A 23,907-nucleotide genomic window follows, 5' to 3' on the forward strand; every position below is an offset into this window, starting at 1 on the left:
GTGGTTATTATTGTTGTTGTTGTTATTGTTACTGATGTCATTGTTGTTGGATAGGACAGAGAGATATGGAGAGAGGAGGAGAAAAAGACAAACACCTGCAGACCTGCTTCACCGCCTGTGAAGCAATTCCCCTGCTGTTGGGGGGGGGGGGGGGTTCGAACCAGGATCCTTCCACCAGTCCTTGTGCTTTGCACCATGCGCTAAACTTAACCCACTGTGCTAATGCCCAATCCCCTGGAAAAAAAAAAACATATACATATATTTGTGTATACACACACACACACATATATATATTTGCCTCCAGGATTATTGCTGGGGCTCAGTGCCTGTATTACAAATCCACTGTTTCTGGAGGCCATTTTTCCTATTTTGTTGCCCTTGTTGTTTTTTGTTGCTGTTGTTATTCTGGTTATTGCTACTGTTATTGGACAGGACAGAAAAATTGAGAGAGGAGTGGAAGACAGAGAGGGAAAGAGAAAGACACTTGCAGACCTGCATCACCGACTGTGAAGCAAACCCTCTGCAGGTGGGGAGCCAGAGGCTCGAACCTAGATCCTTATGCCACATGTGCTTAACCCACGGCACTACCACCCAACCCCCTGAAAAATATTTCTATATGACAAAGTCCACCAAGCGCCCCAAAATGCACCATTCCATACTACTACTCAGAGTATTAACAAACTTGCTGTCAAACCAACCTCCCCATTTTTCTTCACAAGTTCCCTAAACATTTTCAGAAAATGAACAGGTGATGTGATTGGTTAAAACACTGACTTCAGCCCATCTGGCAATGCATGGCAAGGTAAAATCTTACATGCAACTGAAATGTAAACTTTTTTCCAAATAATTCACTCAGGATTCCAGAATCATTTCTAGAATTAACCAATAGCTTTCAGAGTTGGGACCAAGTATTTTACAGTGAATTTTAATATTGGTTTATAACTATGATCTCTGTCATTTACTTACTTTATGACATAAAGACAGACTTAGCCGAACAGAAAATATTTTAATAACTTATGAAAGCAAAAAAGTGTTATTTTGAGTAAACTCAACTATGAAAGCAAATCAAACAAGTTTTCCCACAAAATAAAAAACAATCTTCATCTTTCTACTGTTCATTAAATATTATCTAGTAGCTATCTAAAATTATGTGAATCACACTTTAATAACTAAAAATCCAAGGAGGTGGGCAGTAGCACAGCGAGTTAAGCGCACATGGTGCAAAGCAGAAGGACCGGAGTTCGAGCCCATGGTTCTCCACCTGCAGGGGGGTCGCTTCACAGGCAGTGAAGCAGGTCTGCAGGTGTCTTTCCTCCTTTCTGTCTTCCCCTCCTCTCTGGATTTCTCTCTGTAATATTCAACAACAACAGCTATAACAACAATAACAATGACAACTACAAAAAGCGCAACAAAGGCAACAAAATGGGGAAAATGGCCTCCAGGAGCAGTGGATAACCCCAGAGGCAATAAATAAGTAAGTAAATAAATAAATAAATAAATAGTTGATTTTGTCGTCACTGATAATAAATAAAAATATCAGCTACTTTATAAATCATCACTCAGGTGACTGTTTCTGAAAATTCTAATCAGTATAACAATCTTACCAATTAAGTTATTTTAATTTATAACCCTAGATAAGTCACAAAAGTATTTTTCATCCTAATAAGCTATATTTCAAAGAATCATGCTATCTTTAAAAAATTAGTATCTGGCTGGGGGTATGGACCGACCAGTCAACGCCCATGTTCAGCGGGGAAGCAATTACAGAAGCCAGACCTTCTACCTTCTGCATCCCTCAATGACCCTGGGTCCATGCTCCCAGAGGATTAGAGAATGGGAAAGCTATCAGGGGAGGGGGTGGGTTATGGGGATTGGGTGTTGGGAATTGTGTGGAGTTGTACCCCTCCTACCTTATGCTTTTGTTCACTAATCCTTTCTTAAATAAAAAATTAAAAAAAAAAAAAATTAGTATCTGGGAGGAGGAGATAACATAATGATTATGCAAAAGACTATTAAGCCTGAGGCTGTGAGGTCCCAGGTTCAATCCCTAGCACAACCATAAACCAGAACTGAGCAGTGCTCTTGTATCTCTCTGTACCTTTTTCATAAATGAACAAGTAAATAAATAGAATATTTTATAAAAACTGAGTATTCACAGTCAATTAGTTAACAATCTAGACTTTACAAATGAGAAGGGGTTAGTGAATCATCTGGAAACTCACCTTTAACTTAAAGCTTCAGTTCAGAACCTACCTGAAAAAAATATTTTAGCAGTACCACCACCATGGATATTTGACTCATCAGTGTTAATAAAAAACATGTCAACTGACAAGGAAAATTTTACAACAGGTTTAAAAAAAGGAAGTCTCACAGAACACATGTCCATATGAAAATTCCTTTTGGGGTAAAGTGGATAGCTTAGTGGGCAGCATGTAAAGCTTCTATATCCTAGGCACTGGATTTAATCTCCAGTACATTATATGCCAAAAATGGTTCTTTCATTTCTTCTCTTTCCTCCATCAAAAATTTAAATAAAAAATAAAACCTTTAAGATATTTTTCAGGGATGGGAGACAGTACACACAGGAAGCATGTTAGATCTTCATGCCTGAGGTCCCTGGTACCACAAAATGTCAGCTAAGCAGTGTTCTGGTCCCTCTCTCTCATAAAAATAATTAAAAATTTTTACATTTTTCATAGACTACTCTCACTTTAATAAAAACAATTAAGATGATGTCAAAGAATATTAATCCAAGAAGTTTCTACCATGTTATATATACCCTCTAGTAAGTGTTCAAAAATATAGTAACATTCTAAATAGTGCCTAGAGCCCAAAGGAATACTGTAATTATCTCTATAACTCTACAATTTACATATTATCCTTAAGTTAAGACAAAACTATATTACTTTTCATTTACTTCACTCCATACACAAACACTACTTATAATTAAATATCAAAAAAACTTAAAATGCATAGCCTTCACTTATTTCTTCCTTTCGTCAACTGAATCAACAGAATGCTTAACCTAAGAAAAATTAATGTGAACGCCTTCCAGTGGCTGGCTCTGCAGCACAACACAGACTGTCATCCTGAACATCCATTCCTTTATCGGTAATTTTTAAGGATAGGAAGTTTTAGATTAGTATACCAAATTATCATCATATAAACAGTGGTACAAACCCAGTCTTTAAAGACTGAAAACATAGGTCATTATTCAAAACGCCTCTATTTCCAAAATGCTTAATTTAAAATTTGTTCTTCCAATGTGTTAAATACTACTATTTTAGTAACAAAATAGTCCCTTTTTAATCTGTTATCATAATCAAGGAGATCTGAAAGGTTGGGGGAAATTAATAAGAATGCGAACAATAATAAATCTTTGACAGAAAAGTATCATCTCCTTCTTAAAAGTATGTATTACCAATGTATCAAAGGTAGGCACTTAATAATACTTGTTTAGTTCCCCTGAAAAGATAGTCTTTCTGGCTCATTCTCTCTCCTCCCCCTGTCCAAATTAAGAATAGAATTTGGATCAGGAGGTGGTTCAACAGTATCACATATGTGCAAGGCCTGGCAGTGCATTAAAAAAAATAATAATAAAAAATAAGGATAATATGAGTTTTAAAAAAATTGTACTATGGTATAATTCCTCATATATGGGGTTTATTTAATCATATAAGTAGAATGCATGTGTATGCCAAAGTAAAAAGTTACTGCTGTATTTTTTTTTTAAATTTTATAAAATGAATGCTAATCTAGGATAGATTTACATGTCTGTGTTAATATTTTAAAGGTAAATCATTAAAATCCCAAGAAATGACCTCTTGAAAACTAAAGTAGTTTAAAAATATACAGTAACAAAGAATTATAGTGTAAAAAAAAAAAAACAAAAAAAATCTATATTTAACGGGCTGCTCAGTCATTAGAAAGGTGCCCCATAACTACCATATGTTACTCAAATATGTTATCACACCTACAATTTCATCATATGTCTCCCAAGAAATTAATTAGCTCTAACTTTTTCAACTTTGACAAAAACGTCTGCATCAGTCAGATTACTAGATGTTGCAAACATTTCAAAATTCAAAGCTTTCTTCAGCTTATATTTAACCTTTTAATTACTATTAATCATTTAGCAACATTTAGAACAGCATTCATTAGACAGATGTCTAAGTCTAGAATTCTGAATAATGGAAATTCATTTACACATATATTTACTTTTGGTGCACATTTTCTTAGCAATTTTAAAAAAATTAAAGTTAAAAATCACTTCACACTGCACTGTTAAAAAGATACTTTCATTTCCTCTATAAATCTAAAAAGCTGAAAGAAGTTGAGGCTACATGACTTAATGTAATAGATTTAATTATCACAAAATTCATATGAATTAGAAAACAGAAACCTAAGAAAACATGTTAATTAAGACCTTACATGTGTTACCAGCTGTAAAAGGAAAGAAAAATGACTATGAAGAGTTTTCACATACTTTACACTAAACCTTTCAAAAAGAAAACAGAAATTAATCTTGCTTAATTTTGATCAATCCATAAAAGCTTAACTTTGATCAACCCATAAAATTTTGATCTATCATAAAAGCTAGCTCTTATCCCCACTATTTCATTTAAACTACTTTATTAAGAAGTACAGTAACTTCCTACATATTCATTCACTGAACATGTACTGGACAATGAGTAGGCAAAAGTCCTGCTCTCAGAGAGCTTATATTCTAATGAGAATCTAAGTGGGGAAAAGTGAGAAAATTATTACTATAAATCTAAGTATATAAATAGCACCTTAGTAATGTCATGTGCAGGTGCCTCCTGAGCCCATAACTCATCAAACATCAAAACAAATAGCGAAAAAGCTTACACTGACTTCAGTTCACCTGTGTACAATACAACTGAACCTTCTTTTCAGTGTTCTCATTTAGCAATTATCATAGATATAAAATAAATTTATATATGATAAAAAATATTAGATTTAGTATCCAAAGTTAGTACTACTCAGTTGCAATAAATGTTCAAACCAACCAGGATGCAGTCACAGTAAATCAAAGAATATCTTGCTGCTGGCTATCAGTCTTTCTTTACAGCTACCCAGTTTTCTGCTTAATAGCAGGAAAAACAGCAACTGTGAATTACACGATCTTTTTGAGCTGGAAATATCCTTAAGAGCTACCATATATCCTTTAGCAAGCTTTCCTTAACTTCCTCAAAGAGATTTAATATCTCTTCCTCTTTAGCTCTAAATTCCATGGGGGAGAAAAAAGTGATAGTCTTTTAACTGATTTCCAAAACCTACCTAAGCCTGACACAGAAACCTGTCTGGATGTTTAGTTAATAAAAATAATGTTTTAGAAGACTAGTTTCATAACAATAAAGCAAAGACTCCAAGTCTCAGGTTTGAAACTGTTGTGAGACGGTTTGTACTATATATATGCACTGCCCTCAATGAGGAAAAGAGAAAGCAAAAATAGACTATATTAAAGAACACAACATTTAAAAAATGTATAAAACTGACAGGTCTCCTACCATCAAAGTGGTAGATACATCATAGGGAGAGAAAACAAAATAAAAATTTTAAATTGCAATATTTCCTATGATAGAATTATACAGGGTAAACATTAACAGACTATTACTTTCACTAGATTCTAAAAGGGTTTTAGTTCTGCTATCATGGTTGGTTATATGACACATCAGACAGTAGTGAGTCTTAGATATTTATTATTGATAGATTTGAAAGAACTCCTGTATAGTGATCACTTGACTGTCAATAACATTCCCATGGACAGCCCACTGACACCATACATTCAAGTTTTTCAATGTGAGTCCTTATTCTTACTCTTACTTGATTTATCTTTCCTCTACTTTTATCTACTTCTACTGAGAAGTCACTAGATTTTTTCAGATCACAAGGCTAGAAATATTCATATGCTATTACTTCAATCTCCTATCTCATGCTTTAAGTTCTTTCTTCAAAATATGTAAGTGATTTACATTTATACTTCTACTTGTTCTAGGAATTTTCAATCCTTTAGGAAATTTCCTGTTTTTAGGTAAGTGAATTTACTGTTTCAATTAGCCATATTTCTTCTTCACTTATCTGTCTCTTTAATACTAGAATTCAAGCTCATTAGGGGATAAGACTGAATTAAATTCATACTTCTGCCATCGTATCATTTAGTTCTTAGAAGACATCAAGTATTAAGTTGTTGGAAAAGTCATAACATATTTTTAATGCAAAAATGTACCATATCTTTCATTGAACTTAACTCATAATCTCTCTTATCTCAATTCCTGCAACATCTACCTAAGGTTATGGATATTATAATTTAGAAATAAATAAAACAATGCAGTATTTGAGATTTGCTTCCAAATATTCTAAGAAGTAAAAGAATGGTATGTATTGGGTTGTCAGAAAAATTGTGACACATTTTTTCTATTTTTGTATGCAAACATGCATCATGACTTTTCCAACAGCCCAATATACAATTTTGTAAGATTGGCCATAAACTTAAAAATCTGAAGCTGATGTCGAACATGGATATTAATCATACCACTCTACTTCCTATATGTTTGAAATTTTTTATTAAAATGGCTAAATTACCTAAAAGCAAAAGCAAAAAAAAAAAATCAGTACTTTGCATACACTAAATAATGCAGATAAGGATTTCTATATACTATAAATTGTCAACAGAAATTAAAACAGTAGAATTGCATACAAAGAAAGTTTGGGAACCTGTTATATCAAATTAAAAAAAGAGGATTTTTTAAAAAAACCCTACAACTGGGCTGATGAAATAGCTCACTTGGATAGTATGTTGCTTTGCTATGTACACAACCCAGGTTTGAGCTGGGACCAAAGACTCTGAAGAATGTTTTGGTGCTGTGGTCTGCTTCACTCTCTGCCTCTCTAAAAACAAATAAACAAAAACGTCCAATACCAAATTCTAGACTTCAGCCAGCCCTGGTTACATGAAAATCTAAAATCATAAAAAGCCTTACACTAAAAATTCTAGAAGTGAGTCACAAAATAGATGTTTTGTCTTTCCCAAAAGGAGTTGACATACATACTTTCTATTTTAGTACAGTGATGGAAATGAACTCAGGCCCTTGTGTATACATGATACCTCCTACATTCCTGGCCAACCCAATTTTTAGGCTATAATTTTTGACAGAGAGAAAGAAAGGAGGAAGAGATGGAAAGAGACACCACAATACTTCTCTACTCTTGGAGTTTCCTTGGTGCTAACCAAGTTGGCCTGGGAAGTGCCGAAGATCAAATCCAGGATTTTACAAATGTGCTATACCTGTTGAGCTCTAGCCCAGCATCCATATGTATTTTTGTAATAAACATAGGAAAATTAAGTTACTTTAGGTATTCTTACTTTGACAATCTTTCATAATGCCATAGTTTATATCATTATGGCTGAGATTGTCTTTACACTATTAATTCTAAGGGGCTTCATTTACTCCATTTCCACTGCTAAAAGTCTTCTCATGTGAGTAACTGATATTCATCCTTTAGATATTCTTTTTAATACTGTACAGTTAAATATTCTGACTCTCAAACCCCATATTATAACAGCATGTTATGCAGCACCACAGGACCCTTTCAATCTCTATCAAATAAAGAGTTTACTATATTATCAGGAAGTACATATACATGACTTTTAAAACAATTTAATTAGATATGTGACCTATTATGAAACTAATTATTTTAATGATTGTCTAGAGGTGGGATTATGGTATTCTTCACAACAAACTGAGCTAGCACAATAACATAGCTAGCTCAAATAACAAAAGACTACAACAAACCTGGTAAGACAACAACTGGCATTTTGGAAGAAATAGCATTCTCTAAAGCTAAGTAGACAAGTGTAGCCAGTACACCTAAGGGGGGAGGACAGGTATTTCAGGGCTGAAGACTCAATGCACACCAAATGCCAATTCCATTTTGGAAAGCTGTGAGGCAGATTTCAGTAAAGAAGACTTAAATCCTGACCCCAGGGAACCAAGAATTCACCTATATAGCAGAAAATAAGATGCACTTATGTGGCAGAAAATAAAGTAAAAGGCAATTGGCAGGCAACTGGAGATAGCATGACTGGAGAATTCTCCCGCAAAGAAGAGCTGCTTGAATAAAAGCAGACACAGATGCATAAATGGAGAAAGTGGAACTTTATCCATTTATTTTTCTCATTTCTTTATGGGGAATTCATGTTTTACAGTCAACAGTAAACACAACAGTTTGTACATGCATAACATTTTCATTTTCCACACAACTATACAACTCCAACTAGGTCCTCTGCCATCCTGTTCCAGGATCTGAACGCTACCCCCCCCCACCCACCCTGGAGTTTTTTACTTTGGTGCAATACACCAACTCCAGTCCAACTTCTGCTTAGTGTTTTGCTTTTGATCTTATTTTTCAACTTCTGCCTATGAATGAGATCATCCTATATTCATCCTTCTATTTCTGATTTATTTCACTTAACATGATTTCTTCAAGCTCTATCCAAGATGGGTTGAAAATGGTGAAATCACCATTTTTACTCTTAAAATGCCCAATAGTTCTAGTTTATCTATCCTTTCATTTAGCTCCTTAGTTTCTTTGTTGATTTTTTGCCTGAATGATCTTTCAAGTTGAGAGAGTGGGGGGGTTTAAGTCTCCTACTATTACTGTGTTGCTATTAATATACTACTGTAGCTCTTTCAGTAGATGTTTGATATATTTAGATGGCCTCTCCTTGGGTGCATAGATGTTGATAATCATTAAGTCCTCTTGACTGATTGATCCTCTGAGCACTAAGTAATGTCCATCCCTATCTTTTTTTATTTTATGTTAAGGTCTATCCTGTCTATATGAGCATAGCTATATGAGCTATATGAGCATAGCTCCTCCTGCCCCTTGTTTGTAGTCCATTGGCTTGGATGATAGTTTTCCATCCTTTCACCTTAAGTGTTTGTCTTGTTGAGTTAGGTGGGATTCCTGCAGACAACATACAGTTGGGTTATGTTTTCTGATCCATCTTCCTACTCTGTGCATTTTAATAGGTGAGTTAAGGCCACTGACATTTCTAGATACTATAGACTGAAGATATTTTAATGCCACTACTGTAGATTTTGAGTATTCTGATATATGGCATATTTATGGTCATCTGATTGTTTATAGGAGATTTTTCAGAACTTCTTTCAGGGCAGGCTTGATGATAGTTGATTCTTTCAACTGTTGCTTGTTTGAGAAGGTTTCTATGTCTCCGTCTAGTCTGAATGACAGTCTAGCAGGATACAGTACTCATGGTTGAAAGTCTTTCTCATTGAGCACTCGATAGATATCTTTCCATTCTCTTCTGGCCTGTAGTGTTTGTGTGGAGAAAACATGCTACTAATCTTATGGGTTTTCTTCTGTAAATATGATGTGTCTTGGCGTCTGTAAGTCTGAGTTAATTCTGTTTGGGATCCTCTGGGCTTCCTGAACCTTTATGTCTTTTATCTTGTCTAGACTATGGAAATTCTCAGCTATTATGTCCTATAGAATGCTTTCTTCCCATCCTTCTCTTTCTTCCTCTGGTAGGCCTATAATGCATATATTATTGCTTTTGAAGTCATCTCACATGTCTCTGTTGTTGTTTTCAGTATCTCTTAATCTCTTCTTGAGATCTCTTACTTCTTTCTTAGTTTTCTCTAATTTGTCTTCAGTCTTGCTAATTCTGTTTTCTGCCTCACTTATTCTATTCTCTCTCCCCTCTGTTGATTTCTGTATCTCAGCTATTTTGTTACCCTGTTCTGATATTATATTAGCTTGTTCAGCTAGTTGTGCTCTTAGCCCAGCTATTTCAGCTTTCAGCTCTCTAATTACCTTGAGATTGTGCTTTCTTTCAGAGTCTCATTTGTTGTTTCTACATTTCTGATGGCAATTCTTTCAAACTCTTTCCTCACTCCTGTGATTAGTTCCTCAATTAGTGTTTGGATGTTGATCGCATTCTTCTGTGCTTCTACCTTTGAGGGGCTTTTAGTTGGACTTTCTCCTTCGTTTAACCATTGTTATAGTGTGTTATGAGGCCCTTCTCTCAGTATTCTTCAGTCCACTGATCACTCTGCCTGGGTTGACTTGTGTCTAAGTAAGGTACTTAAAGAGTTCACAGTTGTGGAAAGTAACAGTTATTTCAATGTTATCTCAACCCTTGAGTTAAAGCACAGTGGGTATTAAAATCTCTTATGTTCTTTTTCTTCCCTGTAGGCTATGGGAGCCTGAGGGCTTTTTTACCTGTATGACCAAGAGATAAAGCAGGGTGTGGGAGAGATAGCACAGTGGTAGTGCAAAGAGACTCCCACACCCCAAGGATCCAAAGCTCCTGCCTCAATTCAGCTTCTCTGCTGGCAGCCAAAGCCAAGCCAGGCAGCACTTCTGGGCCCTGTGAGTTTCTAAACAAGCCCCATATATAGTCTGTAGGTTCTAAGGCAATTATTCACCATAATCTCATCAGGAGAACAATGTGGAAATGCTCCCATGATGCAGCCCCACCACTAGAATACTGGAGGGTAGGTCTTCTCCTGAGTTTCCTGGTCATTTCTCTGCTCCACGATGTCAGCACAGGGCTTCCCCCCCCTGCTGTTACAGCCTCTAGGGCAGTTGCAGATGGATACTCACAGCTGTATTTGCTGAGTCTTAAGGGAGTCCTCTCCTCCTTTCAGCAGTATTTTGGTAAAACAGACTGGACATGACTCCTCAACTGGAAAATTGTCAAACTGCTACCAGCCGCTAGGGAGTAGATATGGGCTTTGGGCCCAGGAATCTCTCCTTAGGCTCCTCTCTGTCCATGAGCCACATGTGTTTTCACTCACTGGTGACTTGGTGGGTTCCCAAAGTAGTCCCAGTCTTGTCTTGTTGCAATCTCAGGTGATATTTGATATTCCTTGTTCTTCAGAGAAGTTTCTCAACTGGGTAGAGCTGGAGGTATAGGCAGAGTTGTGGTCTCTGGATGTTCTAGTGATTTGATGGATACCCAAAGTAGTTCTAGTCCTGTCTTGTTGTGGTCCCAGGTGGTCTCCTTTGATATTCCTACTTGACTGAGGAGAGGAGAGAAACACAGCTGCTGCTACTCTGTAGCCACACCTCCCGGGAATCTAGCCTTTTATTTTTATCCTGCTAAGCATGTGGAGGAGGACTGTGCTTGAAAAACCCTTGGAGGAAAATAGATATAATAGACTATATACCATGCAGCAACTATTTCATTATGCTATCACTGCCCTTCCACTCCCCAACAAAAACCTCTCAAATAAATAATCCAGCATGATGGCCACAGCACCATCTGCTGGTTGGCAATAAAAGTCAAGCTAAGCGAAATACAGAAACAGAAATGGGCAAGTACCTTTAAAACATCATGGGATTTTCCGCAAAAATTAAATCTAAGAAGGAATCCGTGAAGATGCAGAACTGGAAACTCATAAGGGGAAAAATTCAGATAATATATTAGGAGAGCATCACAGAAATTACAAATTTATCATACAGAAACATGATATAGGAACTCGAGAAGTTCTTCACCAAAGAAGGTCTGAATGAAAAATAATTCTAAACAGAGCAACAACAGGGTGTAAAGGACACTTTGAAGGGAATTCAGGCTAAAGTGAAACAGATACAATCAGGCAGGAGACCATGAGAATTAGAAGGTAAAATGACCATATTCTAGAAAAGAGAAGAATATGGAGAAACAATGCGTAGGGGAAATGAAACAAGTCCACAAGAAATACCTGACTTCATTAGAAAATTAAGTGTTACAGTAATAAGAATTCCAGAATGAGAAGTGTAAGAAAAGAGGACAGAATATATCCATATTCAAGGAAATAACTGCTAATTTTTTTTCCAAATCCAGGGAATAATGAGAAGATAGTTATTCAGGATCAGAGAGCATACTCAAGTCCTGAATCAAAATGACTTAAACCAAGACATATCACTGTAAAATTATCAAAAGTCATGTGTAAATAAAAAGCATTAAAGGTTCTTAGAAAAAAGAAGAAAGTTGCATTTAAAACAGTATTATGAGGTTCTTGTCAGATGTCTCAGAAAATCCAACAGGTAGGAGCAAGTGGAAAGACATGCTCAAAGTACTACAAGATAAAGCAATATATAGATTCAATATAATCTCATGAATGTATCCTTAATCTATTAATAGGTACAAACTTCAGGGTTGGCAAATCTGCTTTAAAAAGAGAGAGAGAGAGAGAGAAGGGGAAAAATCTAATTAAATACATCTACAACTTAAAGTACTCTACTGGGAGTTGGTGGTAGCACAGCAGGTTAAGCACAGGTGGCATAAAGCACAAGGACCGGGTAAGGATCCCGGTTCGAGCCCCCAGCTCCCCACCTGCAGAGGAGTCGCTTCACAGGTGGTGAAACAGGTCTGCAGGTGTCTATCTTTCTCTCCCCGTCTCTGTCTTCCCCTCCTCTCTCCATTTCTCTCTGTCCCATCCAACCACAACGACATCAATAATAACTACAACAATGAAACAACAAGGACAACAAAAGGGAATATTTTTTTTAAAGTATTCTGCTATCTCCAGTAACAAGGCAGTTCTTTTTATTTATTTATTTTTTTATTTAAGAAAGTATTGATTAACAATACCATAGGGTAGGAAGGGTACAATTCCACACAATTCCCACCACCCATTCTCCATATCCCACCCCCTCCCCTGATAGCTTTCCCATTCTCTATCCCTCTGGGAGCATGGACTCAGGGTCATTGTGGGTTGCAGAAGGTAGAAGGTCTGGCTTCTGTAATTGCTTCCCCACTGAACATGGGCATTGACTGGTCGGTCCATACTCCCAGTCTGACAAGGCAGTTCTATAATACTTATCAAATACTTAATAACTGGTTCAAGTAACACCAAGCACAAGCAGCATGGTTAAATGTAGTAGTTCACAAGGCAGAGAACCACTGCTACAGAAGCATGTAAAAGAACTCTTGAGGGAGTCAGGCGGTAGCACAGCAGGTTAAGTGCACGTGGCACAAAGCACAAGTACAGGCATGAGGATCCCGGTCCAAGACCCAGGCTCCCCACCTGCAGGGGAGTCACTTCACAAGTGGTGAAGTAGGTCTGCAGGTGTCTGTCTTTCTCTCCCCCTCTCTGTCTTCCCCTCCTCTCTCCATTTCTCTCTGTCCTATCCAACAAGGACATCAAAAACAACAATAAAACAACAAGGGCAACAAAAGGGAATAAATAAATATAAAAAAAATTTTTAAAAAAGAACTCTTGAGCATACCATAGTGTACTACACCAAAACAAAGTATAGAAAAAAAAATAAAAAGAAGAAAATGACTATGAAATACAGATCTAGTGGTAAAACTAAAACCTTTAGTGTGGGTCTGAATTTTAACTGTTAACCACCATAACCTCTGTAGAAAGGTCACTTAATCTCTACCTCTCTCAGTTCCTCTTTTGCAAAATGTGAGTAAGAAGGTCAATCTACAATCTCACTGGGAGGATGAAATGAGATTGTAGGAAAAAGGATCTAGGACAGATGCCCAACCACTAGCACACAATAGATCACTAATTTTAACAGTGTTACTTCCATCCTACCTGGCAGCATGTTATGATTTAAAGAGCAGAGTCAAAAAATTTTCATCTCTATAAATATTTTTCCCAACAGATGTCACTGTTTGAAAATTTGCCACAAGGAAATTCTGTTTGGATTTTTAAAAGCCCCAGTCAAATATTAAATAATCTGTCATTTAGTGTGTCTATTCAACTTGCAAAGATAACCTGGGGAGTAGGGCGTAGCACAGTGGGTTAAGCGCACATGGCACAAAGCGCAACTGCTGGCCCAAGGAACCCAGTTCAAGCCCCAGCTCCCCACCTGCAGGGAAGTCGCTTCACAAGCAGTGAAGCAGGTCTGCAAGTATCTGTATATTTTTCTCTCCCCTTCTCTGTCTTTCCCTCCTCTCTCCATTTCTCTCTGTCCTATCCAACAACATCAACAACAACAACAACAATAACTACAACAATAAAACAACAAGGGCAACAAAAGGGAATAAATTTTAAAAAATTTTAAATTAAAAACAAAAACAAAGATAACCTGTCAGAGTTGAGTATAGGGAAGCTCTTTTGAGAATCACATAACAGGGGAAAAAAAGTCAATGGACAGTGATTGCTAACGGACACAGAACAAGAAAGAAAAAAAAAGCATTAAGAGTCTAAGAGATACATTTACTTTACAATATTACTTATAATTACAATTAATCTCCTCAAACTATATGTCACTATATTCACTCATAAAAAATCATCAGTGGACTAGTATACTTAGTTATTTTTATATGAGGAATATAAACACCTACCATAAATGAAAGACCACTGGGTTTTTTTGTTTGTTTTTTTTGTTTTGTTAGTCAGCACCAGTGTTATTGCTAGACTCACTGCCTGCAGGATAAATCTATTGCTCCAAGTGGCTATTTTTAGTTTTTATTTGTTTTTCTTCCTTACTTATTTGGATACAGACAGAACTTGAGAAATAAGTGGAGAGATAAAGAAAACAGAATAAGAGACAACTGCTACACAGCTTTACCAGTCATGAAACTTTCCTCTCTACAATTAGGGACCAAGGGCTTGAATTTGGGACCTTGCACATGGTAGTATTATGTGTGCTCAACCAGGAGCATCACCACCTGACTGCCCCTTGACTTCTTTCTAATATAGTTCCACACTTTCAGCTTCTGTTCCTTTCATGACTTTGCTTTACTACCTGGTTTTGCCCTTATCATTTTTGCAGTACTGATACTGCTATGTAAAATAACAGTTTTAGTTTAAATATATCCTTCTGCACAATGTTTATAATTTGATAACTATTTCTGTTAATATTAATTTACAACTTGAAAGTTTTGTTATTAAAAGAAAAAAAACCCTCCAAACTGCAATTTTAAAATGTATCTTGAATCACCAAAGAAAAGATGTACTCTCAAGGACAGCATGTAGATAGTGTGCTTGCTTTGCTGCATGCATGACACAGGTTCGATTCTAGCCCTCATCACACTGAAGAATACTTTAGTGGTGTCTTTCTTTCCATCTCTACTGGGGGGGGGGGGGGGGGGGGCATCCAGGCTTGAAGCAATGAAGAGCCAGAGAAGACAAAAGGGAAAAGGGAGAGAGTTAGGAAAGGGGAAAGGAAATATACTGAGATAAGCTGTTTGTTCTTTAATTCTCAAATTCATCAGTTGTGGTAGTTTGAGCAGTAGCACAGTGAATAAAGTGTTGGACTTGCAAGTATGAGGTCCTGAGTTTGATCCCAAGCATCATGGGTGCCAGAGTGGGGCTCGGATTATCTCCCTCTTCCTCTATCTGATAAGCAAACCTTAAAAAAATTTTTTTTTCACTTTGTGAATTCTGATAAATAGTCATAGTACAAACTGCATGACTGTTATGCTATATAGATAAGATTTACAAAAAGACAAACTCAAAATCATTATATTGCCTTTAGGGATTTCACTAAGACAACATAATGTCCAGAATTATGTTTCAAATTTTATCCCTATTACTAAAAGAAACCACTACACTTTTTTTCCAAGTTCCAGCCCAAATTCTCAGTCACTCACCCGCCCGCCATCTTATTAATCCTGTGCTTCCTCTCCGCCTGTGGGTTCCACCAAAGAAGACTCTATAAAGTAAATGTGGAGACAATTATTGCCAAAAGGGAATTAATTATAAATTCTTAATGATTCTAGAAAGGCTAACAAAAAATAAACCCTTGATTCATTAATTTAGAGAGGAAAAAGTGTAAATCCAAAAGCATAAGAGCAGAAATAGATTATACTCCAATTAAAAAATAAAAAATATGTGTATGTGTAACAATCAAAATGTATTAACAGAATTTTTCAAGTGGAGCAGTGCAGCAGGTATCTTTCTTTTTCTGTCCTTTTTCTATTCCTCTCTACCTCTAGAAGAGAGAGAGAAAGAAAGAAAGACAGAGAAAGAGAGAAAAGTAGTTATCAGGAATGGTGTAATAGTAATGCAGGAACCCAGTCTCAGTGATAACCTTGGTGGCAAAATAATAAACAGAATTTCAAAATCCAATAAAGTAACTGTGGTATTATTTGTAGATAAAGTTGTACTTCAGGTTTCTTAGACTCACAGAAAAAAAAAATCAATGAAGCAAGAAAAAACAAAGATTTGAATAAAAATACTTTAAGAATTGGATTTTAAAGGTCTCATTCATATAAAGACTGTTAGAGGCTCTCTTCTACTCTTCACACAGCTGAACTATCATTTATAAGCCTAACATTCAAATCTAACTCCTCTGTTTTTCTTTTTAATATTTATTTGTTAATAGTTATTTATATAAGATTACAATGTAGTTTCACACTATACCCACCATCAAAGTTCTGAATCTCCACCTTCCCACCTCCCAAAGATGACCACAATAGTTCTCAAGCCTTAACAGTTTACTTGCATCTGTTTTGTTTGTGTGTGTGTGTGTGTGTGTGTGTGTGTGTGTTGGCAAGTTCATGGAAATCAGATCTCTAGACTCCACATATGAGTGAAACCATCTGGTAGTTATCTTTCTCCTCTTCACTTATTTCGCTAGGCATAATCACCTCCAGTTCCATCCATTTTGTCGCAAAGAACACAATATCACCTTTTTTGATTGCAGAGTAGTATTCCATGGAATATACCCCATAACGTTTTTAGCCAGTCATTCAAAGATGGGCATTTCAACTGCTTCCATTCTTTAGCTATTGTGAATAATGAAGATATGAACATAGCGGCACATATTTCCCTTCAAATTACTGTTGGAATGTCCACTGCATAAATTCCTAAAACTGGTATTACTGGATCATAAGGTAATTACATTTTTATTTGGTAAAGAAATATTCATACAGTCTTCCAAAGGGGCAATACCAGTTTGCATTCCCATCAACTATGTAGCAGTGTCCCCTTTTCTCCACAACCTTTCCAACACCTGCGATTTCCTGGTCTGTGAATGTAAGCCAGTGTCTCAGGTGTGAGATGGTAGCTTAGTGTAGTTTTTATTTGCATTTCTCTAATGATAAGTGAAGTGGATCATTTCTTCATGTGTTTGTAGGCCATGTGTATCTCTTCTTTAGAAAACTCTCAGTTTAGTTCTTCAGCCCACCTTTTTGTTAGATTACTTTTGTTTCTTTTGTACCAATTCTGTATGTTTGATGGCCTTCTCTGCTTCTTGATAAGAAAGCATCTGTCTGTCATCAGCAAGCCTGAAATCCACTCTTATTTTTAATGTTCTCACACATTCTCTATTTATAAGGAGTAAAATCACCAAATCATTACTAACTTTCCTCCAACATTTTATATGCAAAATTTATGCCAACTCTAAATGAGAGTCCAATGCTTTATCCACTGCGCCACCTCCCAGACCATCCAACTCTAAATAATGCTAAACTAATAAATAGGATAAATAACTACAGTACTTTTTATAGTAGAGGCACAGTATTAAATCTTTTCTACAGGGGAGTCGGGCTGTAGCGCAGCGGGTTAAACGCAGGTGGCGCAAAGCACAAGGACCGGCATAAGGATCCCGGTTCAAACCCCGGCTCCCCACCTGCAGGGGTGTCGCGTCACAGGCGGTAAAGCAGGTCTGCAGGTGTCTATCTTTCTCTCCTCTCTGTCTTCCCCTCCTCTCTCCATTTCTCTCTGTCCTATCCAACAACGACAACAACAATAGTAACTACAACAATAAAACAACAAGGGCAACAAAAGGGAATAAATAAATAAAATAAATATTTTTTTAAAAATCTTTTCTACAAACTACTTCATTCTTATAAACACTGTAAAACACAGTGTTAACAAATGAATGTTTATGTCCTCCCAACCACCACCACCCACTCCTATTGTAAAGGCTTAACACTCTATGTGATAACAGAGGAGATGGAGCCTTTGTGAGAGATTGAGTTTACTTAGTAATATCATGAGGATAGAGTCATATTGGTGAAATTTGTGTCCTAGTGAAAAGAGGCACCAGAAAGTATATTATGTCTCTTTTCACAATGTGAGGGCACAATGACAAAGTGCTATTTGCAAGCCAAGAAGGCCATGTGGTAATCCCAGATTTCCTGACTTGCAGAGAAGAAGGAGAAGGAGAAGGAGAAGGAGAAGGAGAAGGAGAAGGAGAAGGAGAAGGAGAAGGAGAAGGAGAAGGAGAAGGAGAAGGAGAAGAAAAGATGTTCTTTATGTTTATGTGGGCAAATCTATGTGGCAAATATACATAAACATATACAGAGAGAAGGCACAAATGAATATATATTTGGAATTGTGGTACATGTTGTCAAACTGTGCTGAGGTTCAGAACCACTATCAAGTCCCCACCAGCAATGTCTAAAAAATGACAGTGGCTAGTTGCCCATAACAAAGATAGAACCCTAGGGAACTGTCAAGGAAAATTTAGATTCAGAAGAATGAGATAGTTAAATAGCTCAAGGAAAAAATAGACTTTATGGGGTTCTAGACGACAAGCAAGAAAGGAATATTGTTTAAAAGTTTCAAATATAAAACAGATCAAACAAGATAGTTAAATAATTAAACTATGAAAATCAATTAATTAGTTTCCAGAGGCGGGGCTATGGAGCAGCATCTGCTGTGTTTCTCTCTTCTCCTCTCCCGGGTCAAATAGGAATACTAAAGGAAACCACCCGTGTCACCAACAAGACAGGACTGGAACGACTTCAGGAACCCACCAAATTACCAGTGAGTGCAAACACCTGTGGCTCCTGGACAGAGAGGAGCTTAGGGAGAGATTAAGTGACTGGTAACGGTCCAGCAGTTTAGCAGTGGAGACACCACCTCCTCTCTTTCACCACCAAAAAGAAGGCTGAAGGGAGGAGAGGACTCCCCTAAGACTCACGAAATGCAACTGTGAGTCTCCATTGCTACAGCCCTCAGAATCTGAAGCAGCAGGAAGGAGGCCCTGGAACAGAGAACTAATGAGAAAACTGAATACAAGATCTATACCTCGGTGACCTAATGGTGGAACTGTGAGAGACTCTTTGCATAACTACTGGATTAGATCTGCCCCACCCTGTTTTATCTCTTGGTCAGGAGTCAGTGATTAAGCTAAGAATCCTACTTATAGTTTAAAAGCCTTCAGGCTCCCATATCCTACAGGGAAGAAAAAGAACAAAAGAGGCTTTTAAGCCACTGCCTCCGTGGGATTAAAGTTATATTGAAACAACTTTCAATTTCCATAAATGTGAACCCTTAAAAAACCTTACTTAGACACAAGGCAATACAGGCAAGAGTGATAGTAATTTGAAAAGTACTGTGAGATGGACCTCATAACATACTATATAAAGTGGTTAAACCACAAGAAGAAATATTGGAGAAATGAACCAGGACAAGAGTCCAGCTAAAAGCCCCCCAAAGGGTGAAGCACAAAATAATCGGGTCAACATCCAAACACTAGTTATGGAAATAATCACAGGAGTGAGCAAAAAGTTTGAAAGAACTGTCATCAGAAATGCAGAAACAACAAATGAGACTATGGAAGAAAACACTAATTATTTCAAGAAGTAAAATAAATAAATATTTAAAAAAAGAATGGGGGAGTCAGGCTGTAGCACAGCGGGTTAAGCGCAGGTGGCGCAAAGCACAAGGACCGGCATAAGGATCCCGGTTCGAACCCCGGCTCCCCACCTGCAGGGGAGTCTCTTCACAGGCAGTGAAGCAGGTCTGCAGGTGTCTATCTTTCTCTCCTCCTCTCTGTCTTCCCCTCCTCTCTCCATTTCTCTCTGTCCTATCCAACAACGACGACAACAACAATAATAACTACAACAATAAAACAAGGGCAACAAAAGGGAATAAATAAATAAAAATAAAATAAAATAAGAATGGCAATAAAATATCTTCAATCTTTGATATCAATAAATGTCAATGGCCTGAATTCGCCTATTAAAAGGCACAGAGTAGGAAGAAAAACAACGCAACAATATGCTGTCTACAAAAAACCCACCTAACTCAACAAGACAAACACAGACTCAAAGGGAAAGGTTGGAAAACTATCATACAAGACAACAGCTCACAAAAAAGGGCAGGAACAGCTATTCTCATATCTGACACAATAGACTTTAAAATCAATAAAAATGAAAAAGATAGGGATGGACACTAGTTAATGCTCAGTGCATCAGTCAATCAAGAGGACTTAACAATTATTAACATGTAGGCACCCGATGAGAAGCCATCTAAATACATCAAACATCTACCGAAAGAGCTACAGCAATATAGTAACAGCAACACAGTCATAGTAGGGGACTTCAACACCCCACTCTCTCAATTTAACAGATCATCCAGGCAGAAAAACAATAAAGGCATGAGGGAGCTAAATTACGAGACAGATAAACTAGAACTATTGGACATTTTCAGAGTCATTCATCCAAAGAAACTGAAATACACATTTTACTCAAGTCCACGTGTGTCAATCTCAAGCATAGACCATATGTTAGGCCACAAAGACAGCATCTGCAAACTCAAGAGCACTGAAATCCTCCCAAGCATCTTCTCAGATCACAATTGAATTAAACTAACACTTAACAATCAACAAAAGATGAGTAACAGTCACAAAATGTGGAAGCTCAACAGTGTACTCCTTAACAACTACTGGGTCAAAGAGGAAATAAAGGAAGAAATCAAAATATTTAGAGAGTTCAGTGAAAATGAAGACACAAGCTACCAAATATTTGGGACACAGCTAAGGGAGTACTGAGAGAGAAGTTCATTGCCATACAAGCACACATTAGGAAACAGGAAAAGCACAAATAAACAGCCTGATTGCACACCTTAAAGACCTAGAAGAAGAAGAACAAAGGAACCCTAAACCAAGGACAGAAATCACTAAAGTTAGGGCAGAAATCCATAAGAAAATCATGGAAAAGATCAACAAAAGTAAATGTTGGTTCTTCAAAAGAGGGAAAAAAATTGACAAACCTTTAGCCAAACTCAGAAAACAAAAAAGGGAGAAGAACCATATAAACAGGATCATAAATGAAAAAGGAGATAACAAAACAGACACCAAGAAATTCAACATATCATGCGAAGCTTCTATGAACAACTATCTGCCACCAAGCTAGAGAACCTGGAAGAAATGGAAAATTTCCTACATACCTACAAACTTCCAAAATTAAATATAAAGAGGAACTAGATAATATGAACAGGCCAATTACTGCTAATGAAATTGAAACAGTTACCAAAACCTTCCCAAGAATAAAAGTCCTGGGCCAGATGGTTTTACAAATCAATACTTCAAAACCTTCAAGGAAGAGTTAATACTTCTACTTTTAAAAGTCTTCCAGAAGACTGAAGACACAGGAATACTCCCTTACAGCTTCTTTGAAGCCAACATCACTTTGATACCAAAAGCAGACAGGGACATAACCAAAAAAGAAAACTGCAGACCAATATCTCTGATAAACATAGATGCTCAACTATTGAACAAAATTCTAGCCACCAGATACAGCAGTATATCAAAAAGATTGTTCATCATGACCAAGTGGGGTTTATCCAGGGATGCAAGGTTGGTTTAATCTACGTAAATCAATCAACGTGATCCACCACATCAACAAAAACAAGCCCAAAAACCACATGGTCATATCAATAGATGCAGAGAAAGCCTTTGACAAAATACAACATCCCTTTATGATCAAAACACTACAAAAAATGGGAATAGATGGAAAATTCCTGAAGATAGTGGAGTCTATATAGAGCAAACCTACAGCCAGCATCATACTCAATGGTGAAAAACTGGAAGCATTTCCACTCAGATCAGGTACTAGACAGAGCTGCCCACTATCACCATTTCTATTCAACATAGTGTTGGAAGTTCTTGCCGTAGCAATCAGGCAGGAGCAAGGAATTAAAGGGATACAGACTGGAAGAGAAGAAGTCAAACTCTCCTTATTTGCAGATGACATGATAGTATACATGGAAAAACCTAAGGAATCCAGCAAGAAGCTTTTGGAAATCATCAGGCAATACAGTAAGGTGTCAGGCTACAAAATTAACATTCAAAAGTCAGTGGCATTCCTCTATGCAAACACTAAGTTAGAAGAAATTGAAATCCAGAAATCTATTCCTTTTACTATAGCAACTAAAAAAATAAAATATCTAGGAGTAAACCTAGCCAAAGAAGTGAAAGACTTGTATACTGAAAATTATAAGTCACTACTCAAGGAAATTGAAAAAGACACAAAGAAGTGGAAAGCTATTCCATGTTCATGGGTTGGAAGAACTAACATCATCAAAATGAATATATTACCCAGAGCCATCTACAAATTTAATGCTATCCCCATCAAGATCCCAAGCACATTTTTTAGGAGACTAGAACAAATGCTACAAATGTTTATCTGGAACCAGAAAAGAACTAGAATTGCCAAAACAATCTTGAGAAAAAAGAACAGAACTGGAGGCATCACACTCCCAGATCTCAAATTGTATTATAGGGCCATTGTCATCAAAACTGCTTGGTACTGGAATATGAATAGACACACTGACCAGTGGAATAGAATTGAGAGCCCAGAAATGAGGCCCCACACCTATGGACATCTAATCTTTGACAAAGGAGCCCAGACTATTAAATGGGGAAAGCAGAGTCTCTTCAACAAATGATGATAGACAAAATTGGTTGAAACATGCAGAAGAATGAAACTGAACCCCTGTATTTAACCAAATACAAAAGTAAATTCCAAGTGGATCAAGGACTTGGATGTTAGACCACAAACTATTAAATACTTAGAGGAAAATATTGGCAGAACTGTTTTCCACATAAATTTTAAAGACATCTTCAATGAAACAAATCTAATTACAAAGACTAAGGTAAGTACAAACCTATGGGACTACATCAAATTAAATAGCTTCTGCACAGCAAAAGAAACCACTACCCAAACCAAGAGACCCCTCACAGAATGGGAGAAGATCTTTACATGCCATACATCAGACAAGAGGCTAATAACAAAAATATATAAAGAGCTTGCCAAACTCAACAAGACAACAAATAACTCCATCCAAAAATGGAGAGAGGACATGGACAGAATATTCACCACAGAAGAGATCCAAAAGGCCGAGAAACACATGAAAAAACGCTCCAAGTCTCTGATTGTCAGAGAAATGCAAATAAAGACAACAATGAGATACCACTTCATTCCTATGAGAATATCACACATCAGAAAAGGTAACAGCAGTAAATGCTGGAGAGGCTGTGGGGTCAAAGTAACCCTCCTGTACTGCTGGTGGGAATGTAAATTGGTCCAACCTTTGTGGAGAACAATTTGGAGACCTCTCAGAAGGCTAGAAATGGACCTACCCTATGATCCTGCAATTCCTCTCCTGGGGATATAACATAAGGAACCCAACACACCTATCCACAAATATCTGTGTACACACACATATGTTCATAGCAGCACAATTTGTAGTAGCCAAAACCTGGAAGCAACCCAGGTGTCCAACAATAGATGTGTGGTATATATACACAAGGGAATACTATTCAGCTATAAAAAGTGTTGACTTTGGGAGTCGGGCGGTGACACAGCAGGTTAAGTGCACATGGTGCAAAGCACAGGGACTGGCATAAAGATCCCGGTTCAAGCCTCTGGCTCCCCACCTGCATGGAAGTTGCTTCACAGGCGGTGATGCAGGTCTGCAGGTGTCTATCTTTCTCTCCCCCTCTCTGTCTTCCCCTTCTCTCTCCATTTCTCTCTGTCCTATCCAACAACCATGACATAAGAACAACAATTAAAAAAAAGGGCAACTAAAGGGAAAATAAATATATATATATATATAAAATGGTGACTTCACCATTTTTAGTCGATTCATGTTAAATGAAATAAGTCAGAAACAGAAGGATGAATATGGAATTATCTCACTCTCAGGCAAAAGTTGAAAAACAAGATCAGAAGAG

The 23,907-nt window shown here is 37.0% G+C and overlaps 1 protein-coding gene across 4 annotated transcripts in view; it reads right to left on the minus strand.

Moving 5' to 3' along the window:
• Window positions 1–23,907, minus strand: part of AKT3 (AKT serine/threonine kinase 3) — a 318,339-nt gene that overhangs the window by 216,898 nt on the left and 77,534 nt on the right. Inside the window, exon 2 of one of the 4 annotated variants that reach the window (XM_060192063.1) lies at window positions 15,587–15,648. The exons of the other annotated variants lie outside the window; for them this stretch is intronic. The gene's annotated coding sequence lies outside the window, so the exon portion shown is untranslated. The remainder of the gene's footprint in view (window positions 1–15,586; window positions 15,649–23,907) is intronic. 4 annotated transcript variants of the gene reach the window in all.

Source organism: Erinaceus europaeus, chromosome 6 (genome assembly GCF_950295315.1).
Source record: "Erinaceus europaeus chromosome 6, mEriEur2.1, whole genome shotgun sequence".
In the NCBI taxonomy this organism is placed as follows: Eukaryota; Metazoa; Chordata; class Mammalia; order Eulipotyphla; family Erinaceidae; genus Erinaceus; species Erinaceus europaeus.